The 20,528-nt window shown below is 50.7% G+C and overlaps 2 non-coding genes across 2 annotated transcripts; both read left to right on the top strand.

Moving 5' to 3' along the window:
• The first annotated feature begins 18,743 nt into the window (after nucleotides 1–18,743).
• On the top strand, nucleotides 18,744–18,815 carry TRNAQ-CUG. Its single transcript has one exon. It is a non-coding gene; the product is annotated as a tRNA-Gln (tRNA).
• Nucleotides 18,816–20,211: 1,396 nt separating this feature from the next.
• On the top strand, nucleotides 20,212–20,284 carry TRNAE-UUC. Its single transcript has one exon. It is a non-coding gene; the product is annotated as a tRNA-Glu (tRNA).
• Nucleotides 20,285–20,528: the final 244 nt, after the last annotated feature.

Genomic DNA, 20,528 nt, shown 5'->3' with positions numbered 1-20,528 from the left:
TGAAATCCGTTCCGGTCCTCTGAGGCGGTAGTTTGTTTTCATTCTTGAAACAAAGATAGAGTACGACTGTAGATGTGCAGGTCCTTGTTCTCCACGAGCGATGCTGTGCAGAAGAAGAAGAACCAGTGGCAATCAAGTGGACACTAGGAGTTTAGACTTGCCTTCCAAGGAGTATTGGGGCAAAAGACATATCTGGCTTCAAGACTACACTTAATACATTTATGAAGGGGATGGTATGATGGGCTAGCCTAGTTTTGGCAATGAATTAGGCAATTGATCTTTGATTCTCAGCAGGTAAGTATGCCCAGTGGTCTGGATGGGATGTTAGATGGGTTGGGATGTGAGTTACTGCAGAGAATTCTCTCGTGGGTGCTGGCTGGTGAGTCTTGCCCACATGCTAAGGGTTTAAGTGATCAGCATCTTTGGGGTCGGGAAGGAATTTTCCTCCAGGGCAGATTGGCAGAGGCCCTGGAGGTTTCTCGCCTTCCTCTGCAGCATGGGGCACTGGTCACTTGCTAGAGGATTCTCTGCAGCTTGAGGTCTTCAAAGCACAATTTGAGGAGTTCAGTAAGTCAGACATAGGTTAAAGGTTTGCTATAGAAGTGGATGGGTGAGATTGTGTGGCCTGCGTTGTGAAGGAGGTGGGACTAGATGATCATTATGGTCCCTTCTGACCTTCGAGTCTATGAGTCTATGAGCCCATGAGACCATGGGAGGGTGGGGAGGAGCTGTGAGGCCGGCGGGTGTGTGCGGTACAGGGCATTTGGAGTGTGGGAGCTGCTGGGGGGCCGGTGGGTGCCTGGGCTGCTGCTGCTGCCCCAGCTGGGTCTGTATGGGGGAGAGATCTGCATTAGCCCCCTTTGTGCCCAGCTCTGGGGGGCAGGGAGGGTTCGGACTCTTTGCGGTGGCTGGAGCCAGCCGCTGAGCCGGAGCCTGCCGGCGAGGAGAGACCTGGGAAAGAGCTGCGGCTGAGCAGGAAAGTGAGTCTGGAATTCAGCTCTCACTGCCCCAGATCTGCCGCTGAGGCCAAAGCAGAGGTTCTTTTGGTTCAGTTCTTGGGTAACCTGCATTGAGCTGTGCGCTCATTGCTTACAATCCCTTCAAGCCTATCTTTGCATAGTTAATCAATGTGTGTTCTATTTCCCCCTAAAACTCTTCGTTTTGCTAGATGTGGTTGGGGCACCTGCTCAGGACCAGAGACTGGTGCATGATCCTCTCCACTTGGAGGAGGAGCAGACTGGGTAATAAAGTGATCCCGTCAGGCTTTTGGCCAGGGCAAGTCGCTGCAGCACTGGGGACCTAGGCTGGGGAGCTGGGGAGAAGCTTCCTGGTCCCTGCAGCTGGGTGTGTCCCTGCCTGTGCAAAGGTTTGTGTGAGTGCAGGGACGGGAGCGAGCTGCATCTTCTCCCAGCAGCAGTGTGAGAGGGAGCCCAGGCTGGGGAGACAGAGAGCTCAGCGGTACCCCAGCTCCAAGTTGCACCCTTGGGGCCTTTAAACGTTAGGAACCATCAGAGTTAAGGTGACGTTTATAAACTTTGTGCAGTGCTGTTGTGCATGCGTGTTATGATACAGACTCACAAGCGTGGCCTTGGGGTGAATTCTCTGCCCCGACAGCCTGTGAGCGCGAGGAGGAGCCTCCTTGGGGTTTTCCCCTTTCCACTGCTAATTGAGTGAGAAGACAGACGTCCCTGTGGAGCAGATAAGAGCCTCAGAGAGGTTTCATGTTGTAGCACCTCAGCTCCTACCTATTACTTGGGAACAGCTCGGCTCCTACCATTTTCAGGGCATTCAGAGAAATGGACCCTGAGCCCCAGAAGGAACTGCAAGGGAAGCCCAGAGATCTCACTTCAGATGCCAGGCAGAAGCCCTGAGCCCAGGTACCCAGAGTGCCGTCAGGAGTTGGGAAGGGCATGAAAGTCCTGAGCCCAGTGCCCCAGCCCTGGCTGCAGCCACAGGGGGCCAGAAGCTCTGAGTCCGGGCACCCAGAGATGTGACTATAGCAGAAGCTGCCAAGGCCAAAGCCCTGAGCCCAACACCGGGCTGATGCAGCACACTCACTTCTGCATTGCCTCTGCAAGTGCGCCTGATATCCCCACGGAGAGGAAGTCCTGTCCCCAGCCGGGCAGAGAAACAGCTAGGAGGCCCCTGCTGGGTTCTCCTGGCTGGGGGGTCCAGCAGGACAGGAGATCGGATTTCACGGGGCAGGCAGGCTAATTCGATCTAGCCAAAAATGGCACAACAAGAACCAATGGCTGTCAGCTGAAGTGTAAAATTTCGTAACCTTTTAATCGTTTTTGAAAATCCTGACTTTCTTTTCCTAATTATTTTATGGTTTATTTTATTAATGAAAGCAAACAAGTAACGTTAAATGAAGGGGTTTTGGTTTGTTACTTTCCTTATTTTTTCTTAATATATAATAGTTTTTCTTTCTATGTACTGTTTAAACAATGAAGCTCTTACTCATCTGTTCTTTTCAATATATATTTTATTGCCATTCTTATCTTTGTGAAGGTCCCTTTTTCACCACTCAATCCTGTGTTTATCAGAGAATTGAACGTAATTAAATTAAACTGTATTAAAACAAAACTCATTTTATGCAACTTCAGTTTCTGCTAAAGTTCTAAGCTATAACCCTGAATGTGCAAGGAGCAGATAAACAATATCCAAGAAAAAGAGCTGGAATTTTTCATCTTATTTTCACCTAGTCCTTACTAAGGAAAGTAGCAAACAATTGCCCTTTGTAAAGAAACACTGCACCCTACTACAGTACAAACTCAAATGAGCACAGCAGGAGGCTATCGTGGCTATCCACATCTGGCCCTGTTTCTTTACAAACTTCCTTTCTGTAATGATGCTCTGGTAATAAGGGGGCAATCAGTCATCAAAGGTAGCTCTTGCCATGGTAGCCAGGTTGCTATTCATTCTCCGCAAGTATGCAAATGAACTGGAGGGACGGGTGCTGAGTGGTGGATCCTCTCTGATGTCACAATGCTACTGCTCAGCCAGCACCAGGTAGCAGCAAATGTGCAGTGTGTATGAGGGGAGGAGGGGAACAGGGTTTCCCAGGGCTCCTGTTTCCCCAAATTTCCTAAAGAAGACAATAACCTAACTACATAGAACACGCATTAATGATGATGCCACACACATGATAATTAGTCACTGAAATTTGATTCAAGTCTCGCATGGCTTTTTTAGAAACAAGGGTTCCAAAAAAGGAGAGACCTTGTAAAACAGAAAATGTTGATGCTCTGATGTATTTGCAGTTGTGTTAAAATTGAATACTGTGACGTTACATGTTGGGCAGCGTTTCTGTACGTGCTTGCATGCTAGGCAGCTCAGTAAGGCAGAACAAACTTGGGACTTAGCACCAGTCAGTCAGCAGGTACCCAGTGAGTTGTGCCTCTCTGTTATAGGCAGTAGCCTATGTTCTCTCCCTCTGATTTTTGGGTTCTTATGTGCTATTGTTCTGGTCTTAATAAACAAATTGACAAGATATTGCAAACTTTCAGCAAGAATATTTTATGTTTTCTCTAACTTGTCTGCTTGTGTGCCACAAAACAGAAAAGCCACAGTCTAAAAAAAAATTTAAAAAAATCTGAAGCCAAAAGTCCTTTCGAAAGAAAAAAAAAGAAAGTTTTCCAGCACAACATTTATTTCAGCTGGGAAATGTTGATTCCTTGTAATTGAGACATTCCCTGGGAACACGTCCATCTCAATGAAATGTTGTTTGGTGGGCTTCCCCACCAAAATGGAAGAGTGGAAGAGTTCAAATGTTGTTGTAGGAGAGTCACAGCATTGCCACCCTCACTGCCGTCCTGCCTTCAGACCTGGGCTTGGAGGGAAGGAGCCATCAACCGTTCTGAAACTACAAGACATTCCCAAATGTGGAGGTGGCCACAGGGTCAGAAGCCCTGAGCCTGGGCACCCAGAGATGTGGCTGAAGCAGAAGCTGCCAAGGCCAAAGCCCTGATCCCAATGACAGGCTGATGCAGTGCACTTGCTTCTGCACTGCCTCTGGAGGTGCATCTGATATCCCTACGGAGAGCATCCATACAGGGAAGTCCTGTCCCAAATCCAGAAGACAAACAGCTAGGAGGCACCTACTGGGGTGCTCCTGCCTGAGGGGCTCCCAGCAGGACGGGGAGATCGGATTTCATGGGGCAAGGCTAATTCAATCTAGCCAAGAAAGGCACAACAAGAACCAATGGCTGTCAGCTGAAGCCTGAGAAATTCAAATGAAATGTAAGGCACACATTTTTGACAGTGAGAGACACTAGCCACTGGAACAAATTACCTAGGGAAAGGTGGATTCTCTGTTTCCAGCTATCCTCACATCACAACTTGTTGTCATTCTGGAAGGTGCCTTTTAGTGAATTCCTACAAGCAATTGGGCTTAATATGGTGCTAAGTGTGTGAAATTTCATAGCCTGAGAAATAGAGGCCGGATTAGGCCATCAAATTGTTTCTCAACTGACACCTCTGTGAAAAACTCATTGTGGGGTGAGGAACAGACTCTGCTGTTTTACTGGGTAGCCTGCTTGCTCCCCAGAATCAATAATGACCAAGTGGGGAGATCTTGGGGTGCAACTCAAACATCGAACCGGGCTGGCCAGAGGCAGACATCAGGCCTGCAAGGGAAAGGTGAGTGTGGCAGTGACTTCACAAAGGCCTTTGGCAGGAATTCAGCCTATTGGGCAAAGACGATGAGGCGGATGTGACCTCACAGAGCTCCCTTGACAACAGCCAGGCAGGACAGGGATGGGGCAGGGGGAAGCCTGAGACCCCTGTAGCCTGGTTGCAGCAAGCCTCCATCTTTGCTGTCTCTCTGTGAGGACCAAGGGGATTGGTGGGGAGGAGATACTTTGTGAGTTTTTTTCATTTCTGTGTTTAGATTTTGTCGAAAGAAGTCATCACCTGTGTAGAAAGTAAGACAAAATATAGGCTCTGTGTACAAGATAGAGGATTCAAACCTGGGAACCACCAACTCTGAAAAAGACTTGGGGTCATGGGGGATAATCAGCTCCCATGAGTTCCCAGTGGCCAAAGGCAAATGTGACTCTTGGAGCCATACAAAGAGCAGAATCTCAAGTAGAAATAGAGAGGTTCCATATTTGTGTACTGAGCACTGGTGCAACCACTCCTGGAAAATTGTGTCCACTTCTGGTGTCCACAGTTTGAGACAGATGCTCTCACATTGGACAGGGTTCACAGAAGAGCCACATGAATGATGAAAGGATTAGAAAACCCTCCTTGTGCTGACAGAGTACAGCAGCTCATTCAAAGAGAAGGTTAAGCGGTGAGCCTAAGGGAAGAAATATTTACTAATGAGCTCTTCACTTTAGCAGATAAAGGTTAAGAGCAGACAATGGCTGAAAGTTGAAGCCTAGACCAATTCACACTAGAGAGAAAGCGCGCATTTTTAACCTCAGGGTTTGGAGCCATTCACCAAGGGTTGTGCTGGATCCTCCACAACTGGCCTTTTTTTAAAAAAAATCAAGATTGTGTGATTTTCTAAACAATTTGCTTTAATTTCTGTGGGAATTATTTTCAGGGAAATTCAATGTCTGATGTCAAATAGAAAGACAGACAAGAGTGGTTCCTTTTGGCCTTGGAATTTATGAATCTGTGACTCGCTGGTGTTTGAAATTTGTCCTTTGGGCTTCCCTCTTCCTCCTTTCCTCTTTTCTCATCTTCTCTTTCCTCTTATTCCATTTCTTCCTGCTGATCTTCTTCCTGGGATCAGGTAATGAAAGTCTGCATCATCATGGAAATGCACAAGAGGACTGAATTAAGGGTGCCCAGGGCAACACTTATTTGGACATTTGCTAACAAGAGAACGTAAAATTTTGTAATCTTTTAATCGTTTTGAAAATCTTGACTTTGTATTTCCTAATTATTTTATGGTTTATTTTATTGATGAAAGCAAACGTAAGTAATGTTAAATGAGGGTTTTTTGGTTTGTTAATTTCCTATTTTTTCTTAATATATAATAGTTTTTCTTTCTATGTACTGTTTAAACAATGAAGCTCTTACTCATCTGTTGTTTTCAGTATATATTTTATTGCCATTCTTATCTTTGTGAAAGTCACCTTTTCACCACTCAATGCTGTGTTTATCAGAGAATTGAAAGTAATTAAATTAAACTGTATTAAAACAAAACTCATTTTATGCAACTTCAGTTTCAGTGAAAGTTCTAAGCTATTACCCTGAATGTGCAAGGAGCAGATAAACAATATCCAACAAAAAGCTGGACTTTTTCATCTTATTTTCACCTAGTCCCTACTAAGGAAAGTAGCAAACAATTGCCCTTTGTAAAGAAACACTGCACCGTACTACAGTACAAACCCAAATGAGCACAGCAGGAGGCTATCCCGGCTATCCACATCTGGCCCTGTTTCATTACAAGCTTCCTTTCTGTAATGATGTTCTGGTAATAAGGAGGCAATCAGTTGTCAAAGGTAGCTCATGCCATGGTAGCCAGGTTGCTAGTCATTTTCCCCAAGTATAAGAACATAAGAACGGCCATACCGGCTCAGACCAAAGGTCCATCTAGCCCAGTATCTGTCTACCGACAGTGGCCAATGCCAGGTGTTCCAGAGCCAGAAGAGTACCCTGAAGTGACCTACCACAGGACAGGCCCAACAAAGAAAATAACAGAACGCCACTAGCCGTCACCTTCAGCCCCCAACTAAAACCTCTCCAGCGCATCATCAAGGATCTACAACCTATCCTGAAGGATGATCCTCACTCTCACAGACCTTGGGAGACAGGACAGTCCTCGCTTACAGACAGCCCCCCAACCTGAAGCAAGCACACACCACACAACAACAATAATAACCAAGGAACCTATCCTTGCAACAAAGCCAGTTGCCAACTCAGTCCACATATCTATTCAGGGGACACCATCATAGGACCTAATCACATCAGCCCCACCATCAGGGCTCCTTCACCTGCACATCTACCAACGTGATATATGCCATCATGTGCCAGCAATGCCCTCTGCCATATACATTGGCCAACCCAGACAGTCTCTACATAAAAGAATAAAAGGACACAAATCAGACGTCAAGAATTATAACATTCAAAACCAGTCGGAGAACACTTCAACCTCCTGGACGCTTGATTACAGACCTAAAAGTTGCAATTCTTCAACAAAATAACTTTTCCAAAAAAATTCCCCATGCTAATTTTTCCCTAGTGTTACTCACACCTTCTTGTCAACTGTTTGCTACCCTGATTATCACTACAAAAGTTTTTTTCTCCTGCTGATAATATCTCACCTTAATTGATTAATCTTGTAAGAGTTTTTATGGCAAACCCCATTTTTTCATGTTCTCTGTATATGTATCTTCTTACTGTATTTTCCACTGCATGCATCTGATGAAGTGGGTTTTAGCCCATGAAAGCTTATGCCCAAATAAATGTGTTAGTCTCTAAGGTGACACGAGTACTCCTCGTTCTATAAACTACAATAGGGCCAGGATTTCATCCCATGATATCAAAATTCATCTTAGTAAAAGTATCAATGAATCAGTTTGCAGGATTTATATCAAGCATCCTAAAGTAGTTTACATATTGCTCTAATTAAGAGATCATCTCTCTGCTGGAGAATGTTATCTTAGGATAATGGTCTCCCGCTGCCGAAGCATTTATGGAAAAAATGTTGACATGTGATATTTATTTTCAAAACCTAAGGCTTTGATCCTCTCTCAATGTTCTGTTACGATGACTTTGTTTCTGTTCAAATTATCAGAATATATATCTAATAATTTTCTCACCTGAATGTTGAAGCAGTAACGTAACGGATGTTTCCCAAACAGTTATTGACCTGAAGCATCGCGATTCGTTTAGAACAACTTATTGTTTGATTCAGCCAGTCAGATCAGTTCAGTTTATCCATAAAAACACATCCAGAGAAAGTTGACAATGGTGATGGAGAGAGGGTGGGTGAGAGGGGCTGAGCTGTTGTCTTAAATACCCTTTATGCATCTGATTAATTAGCACAGATTTAATTTAATATACATCTAGTTTAAAATTGGAAGAACTTTACTACTTACTCTCTACTTTCTCTTCATGTAAATTCAAGCATTGCACTATGCAAACTTGGGACAGCTATAATGTTAAAGAACCTGAATCTCTAAATAGGACTCAGGAGGGCATTCGGATAAAAATCCCAGCACCTTCCCTCTTCTGACATTTGGGAAGAGGAGTTCTCTGGAGCTTCTCCCAGGGCATCGCCCTGATCCCACCCCCCTATATTTCATATTTACTGCCGATTGATAGATTTAACCCTCCAGTTGGTTTGGTGGCTTTAGCTGGTTTTGTCAAGCTCTGTTATTGTCTCTAATTCCTTCATCAGCACAGGGAAAATACAATGAATCAGCCTGGCTGATTCTCCTCTGTGTGTCTTTAAAAATACAGTGAATTTAAAAGACACTATTATTGTTTATTTTTTGTTTGCACAGGTTCCATTCTGGGAGCTATGTATACAAGTCCTTGTTAAACCTCAGGAACATCTGAGTTCAACTCCTTTAAAATAATGTTTGAACTATAAAGAAAATTAAACAGTCATTTCTTTTGAAATGTCAAGCTATTTTGCCCTTTTTCTAAAAAAATTCTCCGTGTCAACTAAGTCCTTGGATTGTTTGAAAACAAAATGTATTTTTGCATGGTAGAAAATTTTATGTTCAATACCCACATTAGTAACTCGTGGGTGCTGGGAATCCTTGCAAGGGGGGACACAAGGAAGCACTCCCCCTCCTCAGTATGCAAAATGGGAAAAGATCAATGGCTGGAGTAGCTTCCACTGCTCTAATACCCTATTGAAGTCAATGATTTAGGTACATAACTATAGGCACTCAAGTATGGAAATTTTGGCCTATGTGACTTGACCAGGGCCACAGTGGGAGCCAGTGTCAACGCTAGGATTAGTCCTTTGTTCTCATCCCTGAGCCCACTACATACTATATTGCCTCTTCTATTTGTCTGCCCCTTTTTGTGGTCAAACGTCATGCTGGATGCTCAGCAGAAGAACTTGTGATGGTCCTAGTGTATCAACGGTAGCCTGAGTGGTGCTGCCCACTCCAGCTGCAAAATGATCTGGGGCCTTCCCAAAAATCAAAGAGCTTCTGGCTGTGATTTGTCAGTCCTCAAAGGCCAGCCAGGTGACTGTAAATAACTTACAATCATTAGGAAAAATTAGTATCAAGATTCCAACTCTAGCAGTCAGACAACATTGGTTCAATTTACAAGAGATTACTTTTTATATTCCTTGGTTCCCCCCAAATTAGGAAGGGCCTGTGACCACAGGTCCTGCAGGGTACAAAGGGCAGGTCTACATCCCTTTTCTCTTTGTGCATAGTCCTGCCTGCTCCCTTTTCAGTTTCAGTTCTGCTACCACAGTACTGATCAGCACATAAGAATAGGAAAGGGCACACACACACTCCCCTCCTGGTGTTGGGAGGGGAACATAGGAATGTTATGTGCTCTTATTCAGCACATAAGAATGTTATGGCACATAGGAATGTTATGGAATAACATAGGAATGCCTTAGGGCACATAGGAAAGGGCACGCTGGTAGCACACGGCCAGGCGGACCAGTGTGCCTCTGGCTCCCAACAGGGCTGCGCACCTGTGTCTGTCTGTCTCCCCCCCAGCTCCACCAACGTGGCCTGATAGTTCACGCTTGCGATCTGCTCACCCTCCCCCTCCGTCCATCCTTCACTCCCTTCCCTGCGTCTCTCCATCCTTGTCCTCTGTCCTGTCCCGTCTCTATCCGTCCCTGCCCCCTTCGTCCCCTCCGTCCCGTCCCTGCATCCCCCCAGCCCTGTCCTCCGTCCCATCCCGTCTCCATCCGTCCCTGCCCCCTTCGTCCCCTCCGTCCCGTCCCTGCATCCCCCCAGCCCTGTCCTCTGTCCCGTCCCGTCTCCATCCGTCCCTGCCCCCTTCGTCCCCTCCGTCCCGTCCCTGCATCCCCCCAGCCCTGTCCTCTGTCCCGTCCCGTCTCCATCCGTCCCTGCGCCCTTCGTCCCCTCCGTCCCGTCCCTGCATCCCCCCAGCCCTGTCCTCTGTCCCGTCCCGTCTCCATCCGTCCCTGCCCCCTTCGTCCCCTCCGTCCCGTCCCTGCATCCGCCGCCGCCTCCCCTCCAGCACAGGTGCGCGAGGCGCCGGGTCGGGGGGCGGGGGGAGAGCCGCCCCTCTGCCCGCGCGGGGGGGGGGGGGAACCGCTGCTGCGTCGCGGACTCCTCCTCGCTGACGTCATTGCCGCGCGCTGCCAGCCAGCTGCTTTGTTTGCGTCACGGCCCATCCTTATCCCCCTCCCTGCCCCAAGTGTTCCGAGAACGTTTGTTTTAGTGGTTGCCGCGGCGACAGTGGGCGGAGCCCGGGTGAACACGCTGGTTGGGCGGGGGGGCAGAGGGCGGTGACGTCACAAGTGGGGCGGCGTCACAGTTCCGAACGGACAGTGTCAGCGCTCTGGGCGCGAGCCCCGCCCGCGAGGACACCCCCCCCTCCACCCCCCGCGCACCAGCTCGCAGCAGCAGCGGCTCCCCCCGGCAGCGGCGCGAGCCGGGAATCCCCGGGAGCCGTCTCGCGCCGCCCCCTCCTGCTGCTGCTGCTGCCCGGCGGCGGGACCGCGGCTGGCCCCGCCCCCCTGCTCCGGAGGGGCCCGTCCGAGCTGTAATTAAAGGGTTTTTGTCTTGCAACTTTTTCATATTTTTGGTGCAACGTTTTTACCCCCCCCCCCTTTGAGCCTCTCCCCGGCTGGACTCTCCGCCGGGCTCCCAGCCCGAGCAGCCCCTGACACTTCCCTGGGGTGGGGGGGGTGTCCCCCGCTCCCGTGGCACTTGATGGGTCTCGGTGGCACAGCAGCGTGGATCCGGGTCCCGAGCAGCGGCGGCGTTACAGGGCTGTCTGGTTCTCTCCCCCGTGCTGTCTGCAGGCAGCCACCCGGCCAATTGGACACGGCTCTCAGCGGCACGCTGCTGCCCTCCCTGGCGATCCTCGCGGCGGGCAGGGAGAAAGCCCTGAGGCAGGCAGGTGTCAGCAATGCGAGTATCCCTCCCCACCCTGCACAGCCTGCCCGGTGCTCCGCGGTGCCCGGTGCTGGATCGCAGCGCAGGGGAGCTGCCCGGCCCCAGCTGGCGAGAGTGACCGGGGCTGAGCTGGGCTGCAAATGAACTGGAGGGGACGGATGGAGACAGGGGACGGGACAGAGGACAGGGCTGGGGGGATGCAGGGACGGGACGGAGGGGACGAAGGGGGCAGGGACGGATGGAGACAGGGGACGGGACGGAGGACAGGGCTCGGGGCATGGAGGGACAGGACGGAGGGGACGAAGGGGACAGGGACGGATGGAGACAGGACGGGACGGAGGACAGGGCTGGGGGGATGCAGGGACCGGACAAAGGGGACGGAGGGGGCAGGGACGGATGGAGACGGGACGGGACGGAGGAAAGGGCTGGGGGGATGCAGGGACGGGACTGAGGGGACGAAGGGGTCAGGGACGGATGCAGACAGGGGACGGGACAGAGGACAGGGCTGGGGGGATGCAGGGATGGGACGGAGGGGACGAAGGGGGCAGGGACGGATGGACAGAGGGGACGGGACAGAGGACAAGGATGGAGAGACGCAGGGAAGGGAGTGAAAGATGGACGGAGGGGGAGTGTGACCAGATCGCAAGCGTGAACTATCAGGCCACGTTGGTGGAGCTGCGGGGGGAGACAGACAGACACAGGCGCGCAGCCCCGTTGGGAGCCAGAGGCACACTGGTCCGCCTGGCCGTGTGCTACCAGCGTGCCCTTTCCTATGTGCCCTAAGGCATTCCTATGTTATTCCATAACATTCCTATGTGCCATAACATTCTTATGTGCTGAATAAGAGCACATAACATTCCTGTGTTCCCCTCCCAACACCAGGAGGGGTGTGTGTGTGTGTGCCCTTTCCTATTCTTATGTGCTGATCAGTGCTGTGGTAGCAGAACTGAAACTGAAAAGGGAGCAGGCAGGACTATGCACAAAGAGAAAAGGGATGTAGACCTGCCCTTTGTACCCTGCAGGACCTGTGGTCACAGGCCCTTCCTAATTTGGGGGGAACCAAGGAATATAAAAAGTAATCTCTTGTAAATTGAACCAATGTTGTCTGACTGCTAGAGTTGGAATCTTGATACTAATTTTTCCTAATGATTGTAAGTTATTTACAGTCACCTGGCTGGCCTTTGAGGACTGACAAATCACAGCCAGAAGCTCTTTGATTTTGGGAAGGCCCCAGATCATTTTGCAGCTGGAGTGGGCAGCACCACTCAGGCTACCGTTGATACACTAGGACCATCACAAGTTCTTCTGCTGAGCATCCAGCATGATGTTTGACCACAAAAAGGGGCAGACAAATAGAAGAGGCAATATAGTATGTAGTGGGCTCAGGGATGAGAACAAAGGACTAATCCTAGCGTTGACACTGGCTCCCACTGTGGCCCTGGTCAAGTCACATAGGCCAAAATTTCCATACTTGAGTGCCTATAGTTATGTACCTAAATCATTGACTTCAATAGGGTATTAGAGCAGTGGAAGCTACTCCAGCCATTGATCTTTTCCCATTTTGCATACTGAGGAGGAGAGTGCTTCCTTGTGTCCCCCCTTGCAAGGATTCCCAGCACCCACGAGTTACTCATGTGGGTATTGAACATAAAATTTTCTACCATGCAAAAATACATTTTGTTTTCAAACAATCCAAGGACTTAGTTGACACGGAGAATTTTTTTAGAAAAAGGGCAAAATAGCTTGACATTTCAAAAGAAATCACTGTTTAATTTTCTTTATAGTTCAAACATTATTTTAAAGGCGTTGAACTCAGATGTTCCTGAGGTTTAACAAGGACTTGTATACATAGCTCCCAGAATGGAACCTGTGCAAACAAAAAATAAACAATAATAGTGTCTTTTAAATTCACGGTATTTTTAAAGACACACAGAGGAGAATCAGCCAGGCTGATTCATTGTATTTTCCCTGTGCTGATGAAGGAATTAGAGACAATAACAGAGCTTGACAAAACCAGCTAAAGCCACCAAACCAACTGGAGGGTTAAATCTATCAATCAGCAGTAAATATGAAATATAGGGGAGTGGGATCAGGGCGATGCCCTGGGGAGAAGCCCAGAGAACTCCTCTTCCCCAAATGTCAGAAGAGGGAAGGTGCTGGGATTTTTATCCGAATGCCCTCCCTGAGTCCTATTTAGAGATTCAGGTTCTTTAACATTATAGCTGTCCCAAGTTTGCATAGTGCAATGCTTGAATTTACATGAAGAGAAAGTAGAGAGTAAGTAGTAAAGTTCTTCCAATTTTAAACTAGATGTATATTAAATTAAATCTGTGCTAATTAATCAGATGCATAAAGTATTTAAGACAACAGCTCAGCCCCTCTCACCCACCCTCTCTCCATCACCATTGTCAACTTTCTCTGGATGTGTTTTTATGGATAAACTGAACTGATCTGACTGGCTGAATCAAACAATAAGTTGTTCTAAACGAATCACGATGCTTCAGGTCAATAACTGTTTGGGAAACATCTGTTACGTTACTGCTTGAACATTCAGCTGAGAAAATTATTAGATATATATTCTGATAATTTGAACAGAAACAAAGTCATCGTAACAGAACATTGAGAGAGGATCAAAGCCTTAGGTTTTGAAAATAAATATCACACGTCAACATTTTTTCCATAAATGCTTCGCAGCGGGAGACCATTATCCTAAGATAACATTCTCCAGCAGAGAGATGATCTCTTAATTAGAGCAATATGTAAACTACTTTAGGATGCTTGATATAAATCCTGCAAACTGATTCATTGATACTTTTACTAAGATGAATTTTGATATCATGGGATGAAATCCTGGCCCCACTGCCACACCCCTCCCTTGCTGGGCTAATGTCCTGCCCCTGGCCAGGCACTCTGGAGGTTTGAGCTACTCCTGTGGATCACCCCACTCAAGGAGCATTCGTTCTAGGAAGCAAGCCGGCTAGACAGGAAAACATCAGACGCTGCTGCTCCCAATGCTACACTCAGTTTTTCAGAAATTAGTCGACTTTATGGCCAGAAGAGACCATTAGAGCATCTAATCTGACCCCCTGCATATCACAGGCCTCCTGTATGCAGGCCCGCCCAGAGGGGGGGGGGGCAAATGGGGCAATTTGCCCCAGGCCCAGCAGGGGTCCCCACGAGGATTTTCGGGGCCCCTGGAGCAGTGTCCTTCACTCGCTCCGGAGCCCCGGAAAACTCTCATGGGACCCGGGCCCCCAGAGCTTCTTCGCTCCCGGTCTTTTCCTGCCAGGGGTCCTTCCTCTCTGGGACAGACGGACACCCCGCCACCGAATTACCGCGAGCGGAACCTGCGCGGAGTGCAGCCGGGTCTTGGCGGTAATTCGGCGGCAGGGGGGGGGTCCTTCCGTTGCGGGGCCCGCCACGGTAGTGGCCCAAAGGCCCGTGGTGGGGCTGCACTTCGGGGCGGGTCCCTGGCGGTAATTCGGCGGTGGGGCCCCGCTGTGGGTCTTTGGGGCACTTTGGCAGCGGGTCCCGGAACGGAAGGACTCTCCGCCGCTAACTTACCGCCAAAGCGGGGGCCCCCCGCCACCGAAGAGCCTGGACCCCCGGAATCCTCTGGGCGGCCCTCGATTTAACAGGGGTTTGTTTCAACTTATTGCCCCGATTAAAATCTATGGCTAAAAGGCAGCCACTGTTGTTAGTACTTGTACCTGTGTTTGGTGCCACCTCCTTTCCCTTTGGCCTTGTAGTTGACCAATGGCAAAGCTGAACATCTCCTCAGATACCAGGGAGTGTTTATGTCCATTCCTGCGAGCTACACCGGGGTTTGATGTTGCTGCTTTCAATCCTCTGGCTCTGCCGGGATAAGGAACAATTCAGGCTGTCACTGAACTGAAGGAGGAAGATCAGTTTTTGACAGGAGAGTGACACCTCCTCTTAAAGGTGTTTGGCTGGCTGGCAGTCCTGATCCCCAGATCTCGCCCGTGGGGCTCCAGCAGTTTGGGGACCGGATCTCTCCCTTGGCCCCACCTGCTGCCTCCAGGCGCTCCTCCCCAGGGGCCCCAGCAGTGCAGCACAGCTGAGCAGCATCTGCCTGCTCGCTCCAGTGGCCGTCGGCCCCTCCCCATGGCAGGGCAGGGTGGGGCTGGGCCTCCATGCGCTGCCCCACCCGAGCCCCTGCAGCCAATGGGACACTGCGGGGTGATGCCCGGGGGCAGCAGAACGTTGAGGCCCCCAGCCCACCCCACCTTGGAGACCCAGGTAAGCGCCACACCCCTGACTCCCTCCCAGAGCCTGCACCACCATCCCCTCCCCACATACCCCCTCCTCCCTGCAAACTCCCTCCCAGAGCCTGCAGCCCGGTCCACACCCCCCTGCCCCCACCTCCCCCCCCCCGCCGGCACCCTCGCCCGCCCCCCACCCGCGCCTGCCCACCCTACGCTCCCTCCCAGAGCCTGCACCCCCACCCCTCCTCCTGTTCCTCCTACCCCCTGCCCCAGCCCAGAGCCTGCACCCAGCACCCAAACTCCCAGAGCCGTACAAGGAATTTTTGTGCCCGAGGCAAGGGCCAGCTCCAGGCTCTTTGGCTGCGGGTCCTTGATCCCTGTCGGAGGAAGGACCTGCCACTGAATTGCCACCGCCGCTTCATTCATCCTTCGGTGGCAATTCAGCAGTGGGTCCCTGAGTCCCTCTCGGAGAGAAGGACCCACTGACGAACTGCCGCCGAAGAAGTGACAGTGGAAGCGCCTCTGATCGTGGTAGAGCTGCGCCCCTCCACTTTCTGCATCCGAGGCAAGTGCCTCACTCGCCTCGCCCATGTTACGGTGCTGCAAACTCCATCCCAGAGCCTGCACCCCAGAACCCCACCCCCACCCAAACTCCCTTCCAGAGACCAGCCTCTCACCCCTTCTGCACCCAAACTCCCCCCAGAGGCTGCACCCCTCCTGCACCCCAATCCCCAGCCCCAGCCCAGGGCCTGCACCTAGACCTCCTCCCCTCACCCAAACTCCCTCCCAGAGCCTTAGGTAGGTGGGGGTGGAGTTTTGGGGCTGGTTCTGGGCAGTATGAGTGACATTATTGGCCCACTGGGAGGATTGGAGGACTGGCCTGGCCTTAGGTAAATTGAGGTTGAGACCCTGCTTTAAGGGATTGGAGCAATGCTGGAGAGACTGACGGGCAGGGAGCTGGGGAGCTGTGTGTGCTCCAAGGAGAGTTGTTGTGCTCTGGTGACACAGAGCGGGGGTGGGGAGTTTGTAAGCTGTGGTGTTTGTATAGAGATAAAGTTTACTAACCCCCAGGTTAAAAACTGTTCCTGCTCTGGGCTATACAGGATGTTCTCTGTTGAGAGTATAGCTCAGTGGGTGAATGTTTCCCTGTAGGGTAATGGGTTCCTAGTTCCACTCCAAATGAGTCCCTTAAAGAAACTTTTTCAAATGAAAATCGATTTCCACACCCATCTCCAGTATGTTCAGGAGTTCGCTGAAGTTGAGGGGGGCTTGAAATGAATTCAAACACTATTTTCCTATGCAAATGAATAAAGACCTAGCAGAGCTGCCCAGCAGCTGAAATCAGTTCAGTCCTCAGCGTCTCTAAGAGGGACACTCGGTAGCTGAGGCATGTGGGACACCTCTGGGATGATGACAGGAGAAAAAATGCTGGATTCAATGAAAGCTGAGACCATAGGAGGAGAAGGTGAATGGCAACACCACACATAGTCATAACACTCAGACACGGGGCTTCACTGTCACTACCCCTGTGTTTTCCATCATTTATATCCAGGGGTGAAAGTAACTTACAGGATTTACCGGTACTGCCGGAGTCCCGGGGGGGGCGTGGCCTCATCTGGAAGGGGCGTGGCCTCTCAAGATTTAAAGGCCCTGGAGTACCAGCTGTGGCTGGGAGACCAAGGGCCTTTACATGAACCAGGGCCTCCCAGCTGCAGAGGTAGCCCTTTAAATTCTGGCCCCAGCCCAGCCACCAGAGCCGCGGCCGGGATTCAAAGGGCTCTGGGCTGACCGCAGCCGCAGCAGCCCAGAGCCCTTTAAATCTGGCCCCAGCCTGGCCGCCGGAGCCGCGGGTGGGGGGTTTAAAGGGCTCTGGGCTGCCAGCTGTGGCGGGGAGCCTAGAGCCCTTTCAATCCCCACAGCAAAAGCCGGTGCAGTCCGGCACGGCGTATTGGCTCTTGCCGCTATGCCGTACCAGCTTGTACCAGCTTACTTTCACCTCTGTTTCTATCCTAAGGAACACACCCTCCCCCTCCCCCACGCACTGTCACACACAACCGTAACCCCATTAGCCCCATCCAACCCTCCCCCACACCCGCCACGGGACACAGCCTCTCGGTGACTCACCCCGATGGGGGCTTGTCTCTGCATCTCCCCAACAGGGGAGCAGGGAGCCGAAAGGGCCACAGGAGACCAGTGGAGCTAGGCAGGGATAGGAAAGACTTCCCCTCCCTTTCCTTCCCCTCCCTGAGTCCCGTTAATCTCACCCATCAGATGCTCCAGCACCAGGTGGGCTCAAAGCACCAACCTTCCCCTGAGCAACGGAAGGGGGAACCAGCTCTTTCACATGGAAGGAGGCTCCCCACCTCTGCTGCTGCCATTCTGCAGCCTTTCATATGGATTTGTATTAGCTAATGCAACCCCCCCACTCCTCTAATCCAGCCATGAAACATGGAGACAAGCTCCTGAAAGCAGGGCCCAGTGGTGCAATGGGTTAGTGCCCAGTACTTACAGAGCAGTGCTGAGTGGAGTGATGCTGAGGTTGTGAGTTCAAACCTCACCTGCAGCCCTAGTTTCCTTTAAGCAAATGGCTTCTGCCAATCAGTTTGCTCTGCAGAAAATACAATTCCTGCTCAGAAGACACTGAGGTCCCCTTGCTTTACAGAGAGCAGGGCAGATTCCACAGATCTACCAGGCTCTGCCCTCCACCAGCTGCCTGTGTCAGGAGGGTCAGGCAGAACCCAGAGCACTGCCCTGACTCCCCTCAGTCTTTGCTCCCCAAACCACCTGTGTGCTCACCCTCTGCGCTGTGAGACTCAAACCCTGCCTGGCTTGCTGTATGCTGGTGTGGTTTTCATCTGTCACGTTGATGTGCATGTGGGTCCTGTGTGATTTTGGTGGATGTCTTGCATAGTTCTGTGTGCATGGATGTGTGTATGATTTTTGCATTAATATTGATTTTTGCTTTGTATTCTTTTGATATGTGGGTTTTGTGTTTCCTGTTGTGGGCTTTTGCTGTATTTTTGGTGTGGATTTGTTCTTTCTATATTTTGTGAGGTTTTCCTTTTTGTGTATATGGCTCTGTGTGCTGTGTGGGTTTGGTTTTTGTTATGTCTGTGTGGGCCTGTGCAGTGTGTGATTTTCTCATTCTCTGTGTGCGTGTTTGTCTCTCTGTTTGTATCTTCATGTGTAAATTCACTGGAACTTTTCAAAATCTGCACAGCTTTGCCAATTTTCACCAGGAATTTTTCTCCATTAACAAATTCTCACTTGTTCCCTACCCGTTGGTTGTTCCCTACCCGTTGGTGACCATTGCCCCAGGGGCCTGTCAGTCTCAGGGTCCTGATTTCCCATTGGCCCTTCCCCCTTCTATTGGGACTGGGAACTAGCCAACCAAATCCCACTAAGTTTTAGTAAAGGGCCAACAGTCCCTTACACAAGCCAGCCCTGTGAGAGTCTCCAATGTCCCGAGAGAACAGTACAAGCTGGTCCCATGGTGTAAAGGGCAGCACTCAGGACTCTGAATCCTGCAATCTGAGTTCAAATCTCAGTGGGACCTTGTGTTAGCTGGTGGTAAAGATCTGGTGCTCAAAGTGCTTTCCTGTCTCCAGCTATACAAAAGTGGGTCATTTCCCTCCTGCTGGTTAACTCCTTTCCCCACCAGAGCCAGGTCTTTGGTGGGGGTTTAGAAGTGGCTCTAGTGGTTGGGATTCTCACTGCTTCACCTGATGCCCACAAGTCTGGTGCTTGTAGCCACACTTTTCCTCTTGCTCACATGGCACTTGAAGAAAGCAGTGCCAGGGCCAGGCTTGATAGGCAGGAGGGAGGCAGAGTCCCAGGCTGGAGCCCAGCACACCTCTCCTCCTCTGGGCACGTGGAGCACAGGCGGCTGGTGCTGACAGCTCTGAGGGAAGGCTTATAAGCCACAGAGCGACTGAGGGCGGGGCTAGACGAGGACAGGACCATGCCTATGTGTGGCCAGCAGACAGGCAACAAGACTCCCGGCCAGCCTGCTCCCTGCCATGCCAAACCCCCACTGAAGGCCACCCGCAGACCACCATGCGGGGTGGCTGCTGATGCTCTGTGTCCAACATCAGTAGACGGTAGGAAAGCAGGGCCAGCCCCCCTGGTGGGGCCTCTTACCGTTCCCATACCCCATGCTCACTTTTGCAGTGGGGCAGGAGATGTTATCCCAAGAGGCTTTTCTCCAGCTGGTGAGAAGCAGAGAAACATCCAGGCTCCCAAGGCGCTATGTAGCAACCCCCCTCAAGCACAGGGACAGAGGGAAACTGCTCCACACGCTAGCCCGGGCAGCCGTCCATTTCCTTTGGGAATTCAGGAATAGCAAAGGCTAGACTGGAAGCACCTGGGGCTCATGCCCCAGCCTTTGTGACATCCAACCCCCAACTCCTTCCCGGGGCTCTAGCTGAAGGCAGAGCATTGGCCTGAGCGGCCAAGAAGAGGTTCCAGATTTGAAAGGAGCAGGACTTTCAGCACGAAGGTAAAACTGCATCAACACAACCACAAAGGGACTTGACCCCTCAAGTTCTTAATTCAAAGTCAGGCACCTTATCCGTTAAGCCATGCGGGCACCTTCTTCATGCGCTTCTTTGGAAAAGGTGGACACTGTGTTTCTTGGGTCACCTATTGAGGGGGGGCGAGACTCTCTGGCACAAGAAGTCGAGTTCCCAGTGAGATGTGAGACTTAATTATACGGGGCCAGGTGCAGGGCTTTGACAGGGAGGCTCAGGCATGGGGGATTGGGGTGCAGCGGACGGACCGGCTGTCTAGCTGTGGAGATTTAGACGCACTGAGGCACAGGAGGGAGGAGGAGGAGGAATCCTGCTGACAGGCAGTGGCTGTGCAGAAAGAGGAGGAGTTCTGGGGACTTTCTTTTGCCTCTATTTTGCCTGCCTGCTCACTCCTGTGGTGAACGGTGAAGACGCTCTTAACAAGCCCAGGTAGCTCAGGTGGTAGAGCATCAGGCTTTCAATCTGAGGGGCCAGGGTTCAAGCCCCTGTCTGCGTGCTCAGCTTTTAAGTTGCCTTGTGTTCCAGGAGCCAAATTCTGTTCACAGCCACATGCGGATTCCCAAAAGCTGTGGCCATTTCCTGGAAAGGCTCCTTTCCTTAGCAATCAGGAGAGAGGTCACATCCACAGGAGCAGGTGTAGAAAGCACAGTCTCTGGCTGCCAGGAAGCGGTGTGCCAGCATAGTGTTCTCTACAATGGCGTTTAGATCGGGATAATTTACGTGGCTCAGCACCCCCAGTT

Source organism: Mauremys reevesii, linkage group 17, assembly GCF_016161935.1.
Source record: "Mauremys reevesii isolate NIE-2019 linkage group 17, ASM1616193v1, whole genome shotgun sequence".
Classification (NCBI taxonomy): domain Eukaryota; kingdom Metazoa; phylum Chordata; order Testudines; family Geoemydidae; genus Mauremys; species Mauremys reevesii.
Note: the sequence above shows the minus strand (reverse complement) of the source record. Positions and strands in the feature narration are given on the sequence as shown.